This window comes from Chrysemys picta, unplaced genomic scaffold (genome assembly GCF_011386835.1).
Source record: "Chrysemys picta bellii isolate R12L10 unplaced genomic scaffold, ASM1138683v2 scaf609, whole genome shotgun sequence".
Classification (NCBI taxonomy): Eukaryota; Metazoa; Chordata; order Testudines; family Emydidae; genus Chrysemys; species Chrysemys picta.
In genome coordinates, this window is record NW_027053316.1 from 10,665 (window position 1) to 19,987 (window position 9,323).

The 9,323-nt window shown below is 47.0% G+C and overlaps 1 long non-coding RNA gene across 1 annotated transcript; it reads left to right on the top strand.

Moving 5' to 3' along the window:
• Positions 1-1,699: 1,699 nt before the first annotated feature.
• Positions 1,700-8,681, top strand: LOC135979003 (uncharacterized). Its single transcript, XR_010596337.1, has 3 exons — positions 1,700-1,829; positions 3,215-3,333; positions 8,567-8,681. It is a non-coding gene; the product is annotated as an uncharacterized LOC135979003 (long non-coding RNA).
• Positions 8,682-9,323: the final 642 nt, after the last annotated feature.

Consider the following 9,323-nt stretch of genomic DNA (forward strand, 5'->3'; position numbering starts at 1 on the left):
AATGTTTTACTGTCTAACCGGCTTGCTTCCTAGAATGAAGACGCATTGAGTGGGGTGATCCACAGAGAGTAGCTCAAACCTCCAAAGTGTCAGGCCAGCAGCAGGATATTAGCACTTCAGGGGATGGGTGGGTGTGGCAGTGACATCACAAAGGCCTTTTGCAGGAGCTCCTCCTATTGGTCAAAGTTGTTAGGGAGGTGGTGACCTCAGAGAGAGATGCTCACATCAGCCAGGCAAAACAGGGGCGCAGGGCCAGGGAAACCTCAGAGACCCCTGTGGCTTTGCTTCAGCAAGTCTCCTTCTCGAGCTCTCTTTGAGGACTGAGAGAGTATTAGGGTTCACATATGTGAGTGTGAGCAGGAGCCTCTTTCGAGTTTTCTCCTTTCCTTTTACCCATTTTACTAGAAAACAGAAGTCCCTGTTGAGAAAGTAAGTGCCTCGGAGAGGTTTGTAACCTGTTCAGTCTGATCCACCTGGTGCCATCTGAATTCTAGGCATGGAAAACACTAGTTTAAGGTGGCAGAATTTTATTCCCTCCCTGGGATTTTGTCCCGTAGAATCACTGGGGATATTAGGAAAACAACAAGGAGTCTGGTGGCACCTTAAAGACTAACAGATTTATTTGGGCATAAGCTTTCGTGAGTAAAAACCTCACTTCTTCGGATGCATAGAGTGAAAGTTACAGATGCAGGCATTATATACTGACACATGGAGAGCAGGGAGTTACTTCACAAGTGGAGAACCAGTGTTGACAGGGCCAATTCAAAAATCAGGGTGGATGTAGTCCACTCCAAATAATAGATGAGGAGGTGTCAATTCCAGGAGAGGAAAAGCTGCTTCTGTAGTGAGCCAGCCACTCCCAGTCCCTATTCAAGCCCAGATTAATGGTGTTGAATTTGCAAATGAATTTTAGTTCTGCTGTTTCTCTTTGAAGTCTGTTTCTGAAGTTTTTTTGTTCAATGATAGTGACTTTTAAATCTGTAATAGAATGACCAGGGAGATTGAAGTGTTCACATACTGGCTTATGTATGTTACCATTCCTGATGTCCGACATGGGGACATTAGGGTTTGTCCTTTTCCTTTTACCTTTTCCTCCATCCCTCCTTCCTTTCTCTTCATCTCTTACTTCTTTTGTCCTTTCTCTTGTTCCCCTCACACCACCAGGAGTGGTGTGTGTGTGTGCGTGTGTGTGTGTGGTGCTGATGGTTCTCTTCTCCTCCCCTTGTGGGGAGTTGATCCAAAACTGTGGGGTTGAAATAGTGCTTGGACCCCACTGACAGTAGATGCTGCCATTGTGTGACTTAGCATTAGTGTCTGGGATGACTTGGGTCAAGATCTCAACCTCCCTGCAACCCACTTCACTGCTGTCAGAATCCCTCCTGCACACCCTGTTAGAGCCGCCTCCCAGCCCAACCTGTGTCGGGGTGGAGAAGAGGGTTCGGATGACTTGAGCTGTGGTTTGGAGGTGGAATATCTGTGAAGGGCACTGAGCAGGAGGTAGCAGGAGCTCACCCTACAAGGAGGGGGGTTGGCTCTGGAGGTTTCTAGAAAGGACAAGAAGACTCCATTTTGGGGTTCAGGAGGTGAATTCATCTCTCATTGATGGGCAGGTGCTGGGTGGAAATACTGCTGGTTCCAGGTTCCCTTAATTCCCCCTGATTCCTCGGGGCGTTTGAGTCTCTGACAGGTTCTCGTTCCCTTGCAGCAGGAGGACGTCACGGCCAAAATGATGCACCAGCTCCGCATCATCCTGGACTTACGCCACGTACCTGAGACACTGCAGGGGCTGCGCCTCTGAGGCCTTCAGGAACTCCTGCTCCCTGCTGCAGGTACTGCTCTGGCTCACTGTAAATGGGGAGCTAGTGGAAGGGGAAATGGAGCCCCCTGGCACTCACTAAAAGGGAAAGTGATGGATTCTCCATCTCTTAATGTCATTTAATTTAGACTAGATACCTTTCTGGAATGTTTGTGCCCAAAAAGTAACTATTGTACTATACAGGAAGCCCATGATATGCAGGGGCTTAGATGAGATGCTCTAAAGGTCTCTTCTGCCCATAAAGTGTAGTAATTTTGGAAACAGTGAGTGTAGCATTGGGAGCAGCCTCTGATGTTTTATTGTCTAGCCGGCTTGCTTCCTAGAATGAAGACCCATTGAGTGGGGTGATGCACACAGAGTAGCTCAAACCTTCAAAGTGTCAGGCCAGCAGGAGGACATTAGCACTTCAGGGTTTGGTTGGGTGTGGCAGTGACACCACAAAGGCCATTTGCAGGACGTCAGCTTATTGGTCAAATGTGTTAGGGAGGTGGTGACCTCAGAGAGAGATGCTGACATCAGAGAGAGATGCTGACATGAGGGCCAGGGAAACCTCAGAGACCCCTTTGGCTTTGCTTCAGCAAGTCTCTTCCTTGAGGTCTCTCTTTGAGGAAAGTAAGTGCCTCGGAGAGGTTTGTATCCTGTTCAGTCTGATCCACCTGGTGCCAGCTGAATTCTAAGCATGGAAAACACTAGTTCAACGTGGCAGAATTTTATTCCCTCCCTGTGATTTTGTCCCGTAGAATCAATGGGGACATTAGTGTTTGTCCTTTTCATTTTACCTTTTCCTCCCTCCCTCCTTCCTTTCTCTTCATCTCTTACTTCTTTTGTCCTTTCTCCTGTTCCCCTCCCACCACCGGGAGTGGTGTGTGTGTGTGTGTGTGTTTGTGTGTTGCTGGGGGTGCTCTTCACCTCCCTTTGTGGGGAGTTCATCCAAACCTGTGTGGTTGAAATAGTGCTTGGACTCCACTGACACTAGATGCTGCCATCGTGTGGATTAGCATTGGTGTCTGGGATGACTTGGGGCAAGATCTCAACCTCCCCGGAACCCACTTCACTGCTGGCAGAATCCCTCCTGCCACCCCTGCTAGAGCCGCCTCCCTGGCCAACCTGGGTGGGGGTGGAGAAGAGGGTTCTGATAACTTGAGCTGTGGTTTGGTGGTGGAACATCTGTCAAGGGCACTGAGAGGGAGGTAGCAGCAGCTCACCCTTCAAGGAGGGGATTTGGCACTGGAGGTTACTAGAAAGGACAAGAAGATTACATTCTGGGGTTCAGGAGGTGAATTCATCCCTCAGCGGTGGGCAGGTGCTGAGTGGAAATACTGCTGGTTCCCGGTGCCCTTAATTCCCCCTGATTCCTCGGGGCGTTTGAGTCTCTGACAGGTTCTCGTTCCCTTGCAGCAGGAGGACGTCACGGCCAAAGTGATGCACCCGCATCATCCGCCACTTGCGCCAGGTGCCTGAGACACTGCATGGGTTGTTCCTCTGAGTCTTTCAGCAACTCCCGCTCCCTGCTGCAGGTACTGCTCTGTCTCACTGTAAATGGGGAACTAGTGGAAGGGGAAATGGAGCCCCCTGGCACTCACTAAAAGGGAAAGTGGTGGATTCTCCATCTCTTGATGTCATTGAATGAAGACTAGATGCCTTTCTGGAATGTGTGTGCCCAAAAAGTAACTATTGTACTATACAGGTGGCCTATGATATGCAGGGGCTTAGATGAGATGATCTAAAGGTCTCTTGTGGCCATAAAGTCTACAAATTTTGGAAACACTGAGTGTAGTATTGGGAGCAGCCTGTGATGTTTTACTGTCTAGCCGGCTTGCTTCCTAGAATGAAGACGCATTGAGTGGGGTGATCCACAGAGAGTACCTGTGTCAAGGCTGTATCCCCACTTTGAAGTTTAGGGTACAAATGTAGGGGCCTGCATGAAAACTTCTAAGCTTAACCACCATCCCAAGGCTAATTTCCTCCCCTGGGTAGCCTTGAGAAACCTTTCACCAATTCCCTGGTGAATACACATCCAACCCCCTTGGATCTTAAAACAAGGAGAAATTAACCATCCCCCCTCCTTCCTCCCACCAACTCCTGGTGAATCAAGATCCAAACTCCTTGGATCTTAAAACAAGGAGAAATCAATCAGGTTCTTATAAATAAGGCTTTTAATTAAAGAAAAAGGTAAAAATCATCTCTGTAAAATCAGTATGGAAATTAACCTTACAGGGTAATCAAACTTAAAGAGCTCAGAGGACTCCCCTCTAGTCTTAGGTTCAAAGTACAGCAAACAAAGATAAACACTCTAGTAAAAGGTACATTTACAAGTTGAGAAAACAAAGGAAAACTAACACGCCTTGTTTGAAATAGGAGAGACTTGTTTAGAAAGATGTGGAGAACCTGGATTGATGTCTGGTCCCTCTCAGTCCCGAGGGCGAACACCCACACAAACAAAGAACACAAACAAAAGCCTTCCCCTCCCCAAGATTTGAAAGTATCTTGTCCCCTTATTGGTCCTTTAGGTCAGATGCCAGCCAGGTTACCTGAGCTTCTTAACCCTTTAGAGGGAAAAGGATTTTGGAGTCTCTGGCCAGGAGGGATTTTATAGTACTGTACACAGGACAGCTGTTACCCTTCCCTTTATAGTTATGACAACCTCAAACCTTCAAAGTGTCAGGCCAGCAGCAGGACATTAGCACTTGAGGGTTTGGTTGGGTGTGGCAGTGACATCACAAAGGCCTTTTGCAGGATGTCAGCTTATTGGTCAAATGTGTTAGGGAGGTGGTGACCTCCGAGAGAGATGCTGACATCAGCCTGGCAGGACAGGAGCACAGGGTCAGGGAAACCTCAGAGACCCCTGTGGCTTTGCTTCAGCAAGTCTCCTTCTCGAGGTCTCTCTTTGAGGACTGAGAGAGTATTAGGGTTCACGTACGTGAGTGCGTGCAGGAGCCACTTTCGAGTTTTCTCCTTTCCTTTTACTGATTTTACTAGAAAACAGACGTCCCTGTTTAGAAGGTAAGAGCCTCCAAGAGGTTTTGGCAGCTGCTCAGTCTGATCCATCTGGTGCCAGCTGAATTCTAGGCATGGAAAACAGTAGTTTAAGATGGCAGAATTTTATTCCATCCCTTGGATTTTGTGCCGTAGAATCACTGGGGACATTAGGGTTTGTCCTTTTTGTTTTACCTTTTCCTCCATCCCTCCTTCCTTTCTCTTCATCTCTTACTTCTTTTGTCCTTTCTCCTGTTCCTCGAAAACTGTGGGGTTGAAATAGTGTTTGGACTCCACTAACACTAGATGCTGCCATCCTGTGGCTTAGCATTAGTGTCTGGGATGACTTGGGTCAAGATCTCAACTTCCCCGCAACCCACTTCACTGCTGCCAGAATCCCTCCTGCCCCCCCTGCTAGAGCCGCCTCCCTGGCCAACCTGGGTGGGGGTGGAGAACAGTGTTTTTTTCATACATTCATAGATTATCGGACTGGAAGGGACCTCGAGAGGTCATCGAGTCCAGTCCCCTGCCCGCGTGGCAGGACCAAATACCATCTAGACCATCCCTGATAGACATTTATCTAACCTACTCTTAAATATCTCAAGAGATGGAGATTCCACAACCTCCCTCGGCAATTTATTCCAGTGTTTAACCACCCTGACAGTTAGGAACTTTTTCCTAATGTCCAACCTAGACCTCCCTTGCTGCACTTTAAACCCATTGCTTCTGGTTCTATCCTTAGAGGCTAAGGTGAACAAGTTTTCTCCCTCCTCCTTATGACACCCTTTTAAATACCTGAAAACTGCTATCATGTCTCCTCTCAGTCTTCTCTTTTCCAAACTAAACAAAGCCAATTCTTTCAGCCTTCCTTCATAGGTCATGTTCTCAAGACCTTTAATCATTCTTGTTGCTCTTCTCTGGACCCTTTCCAATTTCTCCACATCTTTTTTAAAATGCGGTGCCCAGAACTGGACACAATACTCCAGCTGAGGCCTAACCAGAGCAGAGTAGAGCGGAAGAATGACTTCTCGTGTCTTGCTCACAACACACCTGTTAATACATCCCAGAATCAGGTTTGCTTTTTTTGCAACAGCATCACACTGTTGACTCATATTTAGCTTGTGGTCCACTATAACCCCGAGATCCCTTTCTGCCGTACTCCTTCCTAGACAGTCTCTTCCCATTCTGTATGTGTGAAACTGATTGTTCCTTCCTAAGTGGAGCACTTTGCATTTGTCTTTGTTAAACTTCATCCTGTTTAACTCAGACCATTTCTCCAATTTGTCCAGATCATTTTGAATTATGACCCTGTCCTCCAAAGCAGTTGCAATCCCTCCCAGTTTGGTATCATCCGCAAACTTCATAAGCGTACTTTCTATGCCAATATCTAAGTCGTTGATGAAGATATTGAACAGCGCCGGTCCCAAAACAGACCCCTGCGATACCCCACTCATTATGCCTTTCCAGCAGGATTGGGAACTATTAATAACAACTCTCTGAGTATGGTTATCCAGCCAGTTATGCACCCACCTTATAGTAGCCCCATCTAAATTGTATTTGCCTAGTTTATCAATAAGAATATCATGCGAGACCGTATCAAATGCCTTACTAAAGTCTAGGTATACCACATCCACAGCCTCACCCTTATCCACAAGGCTCGTTATCCTATCAAAGAAAGCTATCAGATTGGTTTGACATGATTTGTTCTTCACAAATCCATGCTGGCTGTTCCCTATCACCTTACCACCTTCCAAGTGTTTGCAGATGATTTCCTTAATTACTTGCTCCATTATCTTCCCTGGCACAGAAGTTAAACTCACTGGGGTCTGTAGTTTCCTGGGTTGTTTTTATTTCCCTTTTTATAGATGGGCACTATATTTGCCCTTTTCCAGTCTTCTGGAATCTCTCCCGTCTCCCATGATTTTCCAAAGATAATAGCTAGAGGCTCAGATACCTCCTCTATTAGCTCCTTGAGTATTCTAGGATGCATTTCATCAGGCCCGGGTGACTTGCAGGCATCTAACTTTTCTAAGTGATTTTTAACTTGTTCTTTTTTTATTTTATCTGCTAAACCTACCCCCTTCCCATTAGCATTCACTATGTTAGGCATTCCTTCAGACTTCTCGGTGAAGACCGAAACAAAGAAGTCATTAAGCATCTCCGCCATTTCCAAGTTTCCTGTTACTGTTTCTCCCTCTTCACTAAGCAGTGGGCCTACCCTGTCTTTGGTCTTCCTCTTGCTTCTAATGTATTGATAAAAAGTCTTCTTGTTTCCCTTTATTCCCGTAGCTAGTTTGAGCTCATTTTGTGCCTTTGCCTTTCTAATCTTGCCCCTGCATTCCTGTGTTGTTTGCCTATATTCATCCTTTGTAATCTGTCCCAGTTTCCATTTTTGATATGACTCCTTTTTATTTTTTAGATCATGCAAGATCTCATGGTTAAGCCAAGGTGGTCTTTTGCCACATTTTCTATCTTTCCGAACCAGCGGAATAGCTTGCTTTTGGGCCCTTAATATAGTGTCCCTTTGAAAAACTGCCAACTCTCCTCAGTTGTTTTTCCCCTCAGTCTTGATTCCCATGGGACCTTACCTATCAGCTCTCTGAGCTTACCAAAATCTGCCTTCCTGAAATCCATTGTCTCTATTTTGCTGTTCTCCCTTCTACCCTTCCTTAGAATTGCAAACTCTATGATTTCATGATCACTTTCACCCAGGCTGCCTTCTACTTTCAAATTCTCAACGAGTTCCTGCCTATTTGTTAAAATCAAGTCTAGAACAGCTTCCCCCCTAGTAGCTTTTTCAACCTTCTGAAATAAAAAGTTGTCTTCAATGCAGTCCAGGAATTTGTTGGATAGTCTGTGCCCCGCTGTGTTATTTTCCCAACATATAGCCGGATAGTTGAAGTCCCCCATCACCACCAAATCTTGGGCTTTGGATGATTTTGTTAGTTGCTTAAAAAAAGCCTCATCCACCGCTTCCACCTGGTTAGGTGGCCTGTAGTAGACTCCTAGCATGACATCTCCCTTGTTTTTTACCCCTTTTAGCCTAACCCAGAGACTCTCAACACTTCCGTCTCCTATGTCCATCTCTACCTCAGTCCAAGTGTGTACATTTTTATATACAAGGCAACACCTCCTCCCTTTTTCCCCTGTCTATCCTTCCTGAGCAAGCTGTACCCATCCACACCAACATTCCAATCACGTGTATTATCCCACCAAGTTTCAGTGATGCCAACAATGTCATAGTTGTATTTATTTATTAGCACTTCCAGTTCTTCCTGCTTATTGCCCATACTTCTCGCATTTGTATATAGGCATCTAAGATACTGGTTTGATCTTTCCTCCCAGTTTTGTCCTGACCCTCCTTTCCCTCTGACAATATAGCCCACACTCCCTCTCGTTTTTGACCCATCTCCCCGGTCTCCATGTTCCCCACTTACCTGTGGGCTTTGCTCACCTGTCCCCGTCGAACCTAGTTTAAAGTCCTCCTCACTAGGTTAGTCCAAAGGTACTAATAACTTGAGCTGTGGTTTGGAGGTGGAACAGCTGTCAAGGGCACTGAGGGGGAGATAGCAGGAGCTCATCCTTCAAGGAGGGGGGTTGGCACTGGAGGTTACTAGAAAGGACAAGAAGACTCCATTCTGGGGTTCAGGAGGTGAATTTATCCCTCAGTGGTGGGCAGGTGATGGGTGGAAGTAGTGCTGGTTCCAGGTGCCCTTAATTCCCGCTGATTCCTCGGGGCGTTTGAGTCTCTGACAGGTTCTCGTTCCCTTGCAGCAGGAGGACGTCACGGCCAAAGTGATGCACCAGCTCCGCATCATCCGGCACTTGCGCCAGATTCCTGAGACACTGCAGGGGCTGTGCCTCTGAGGCCATCAGCAACTCCCGCTCCCTGCTGCAGGTACTGCTCTGGCTCACTGTAAATGGGGAGCTAGTGGAAGGGGAAATGGAGCCCCCTGGCACTCACTAAAAGGGAAAGTGGTGGATTCTCCATCTCTTGATGTCATTGAAGGAAGACTAGATGCCTTTCTGCAATGTGTGTGCCCAAAAAGTAACTATTGTACTATACAGCAAGCCTATGGTATGCAGGGGGTTACATGAGATGCTCTAAAGGTCTCTTGTGGCCATAAAGTCCCCTAAGTTTGGAAACACTGAGTGTAGCATTGGGAGCAGCCTCTGATGTTTTACCGTCTAGCCGGCTTGCTTCCTAGAATGAACAGGCATTGAGTGGGGTGATCCACAGAGAGTAGCTGAAACCTTCAAAGTGTCAGGCCAGCAGCAGGACATTAGCACTTCCGGGGAAGGGTGGGTGTGGCAGTGATATCCCAAAGGCCTTTTGCAGGACGTCAGCCTATTGGTCAAAGGTGTTAGGGAGGTGGTGACCTCCGAGAGAGATGCTGACATCAGCCTGGCAGGACAGGAGCACAGGGCCAGGGAAACCTCAGAGACCCCTGTGGCTTTGCTTCAGCAAGTCTCCTTCTCGAGGTCTCTCTTTGAGGACTGAGAGAGTGTTAGGGTTGACGTATGTGAGTGT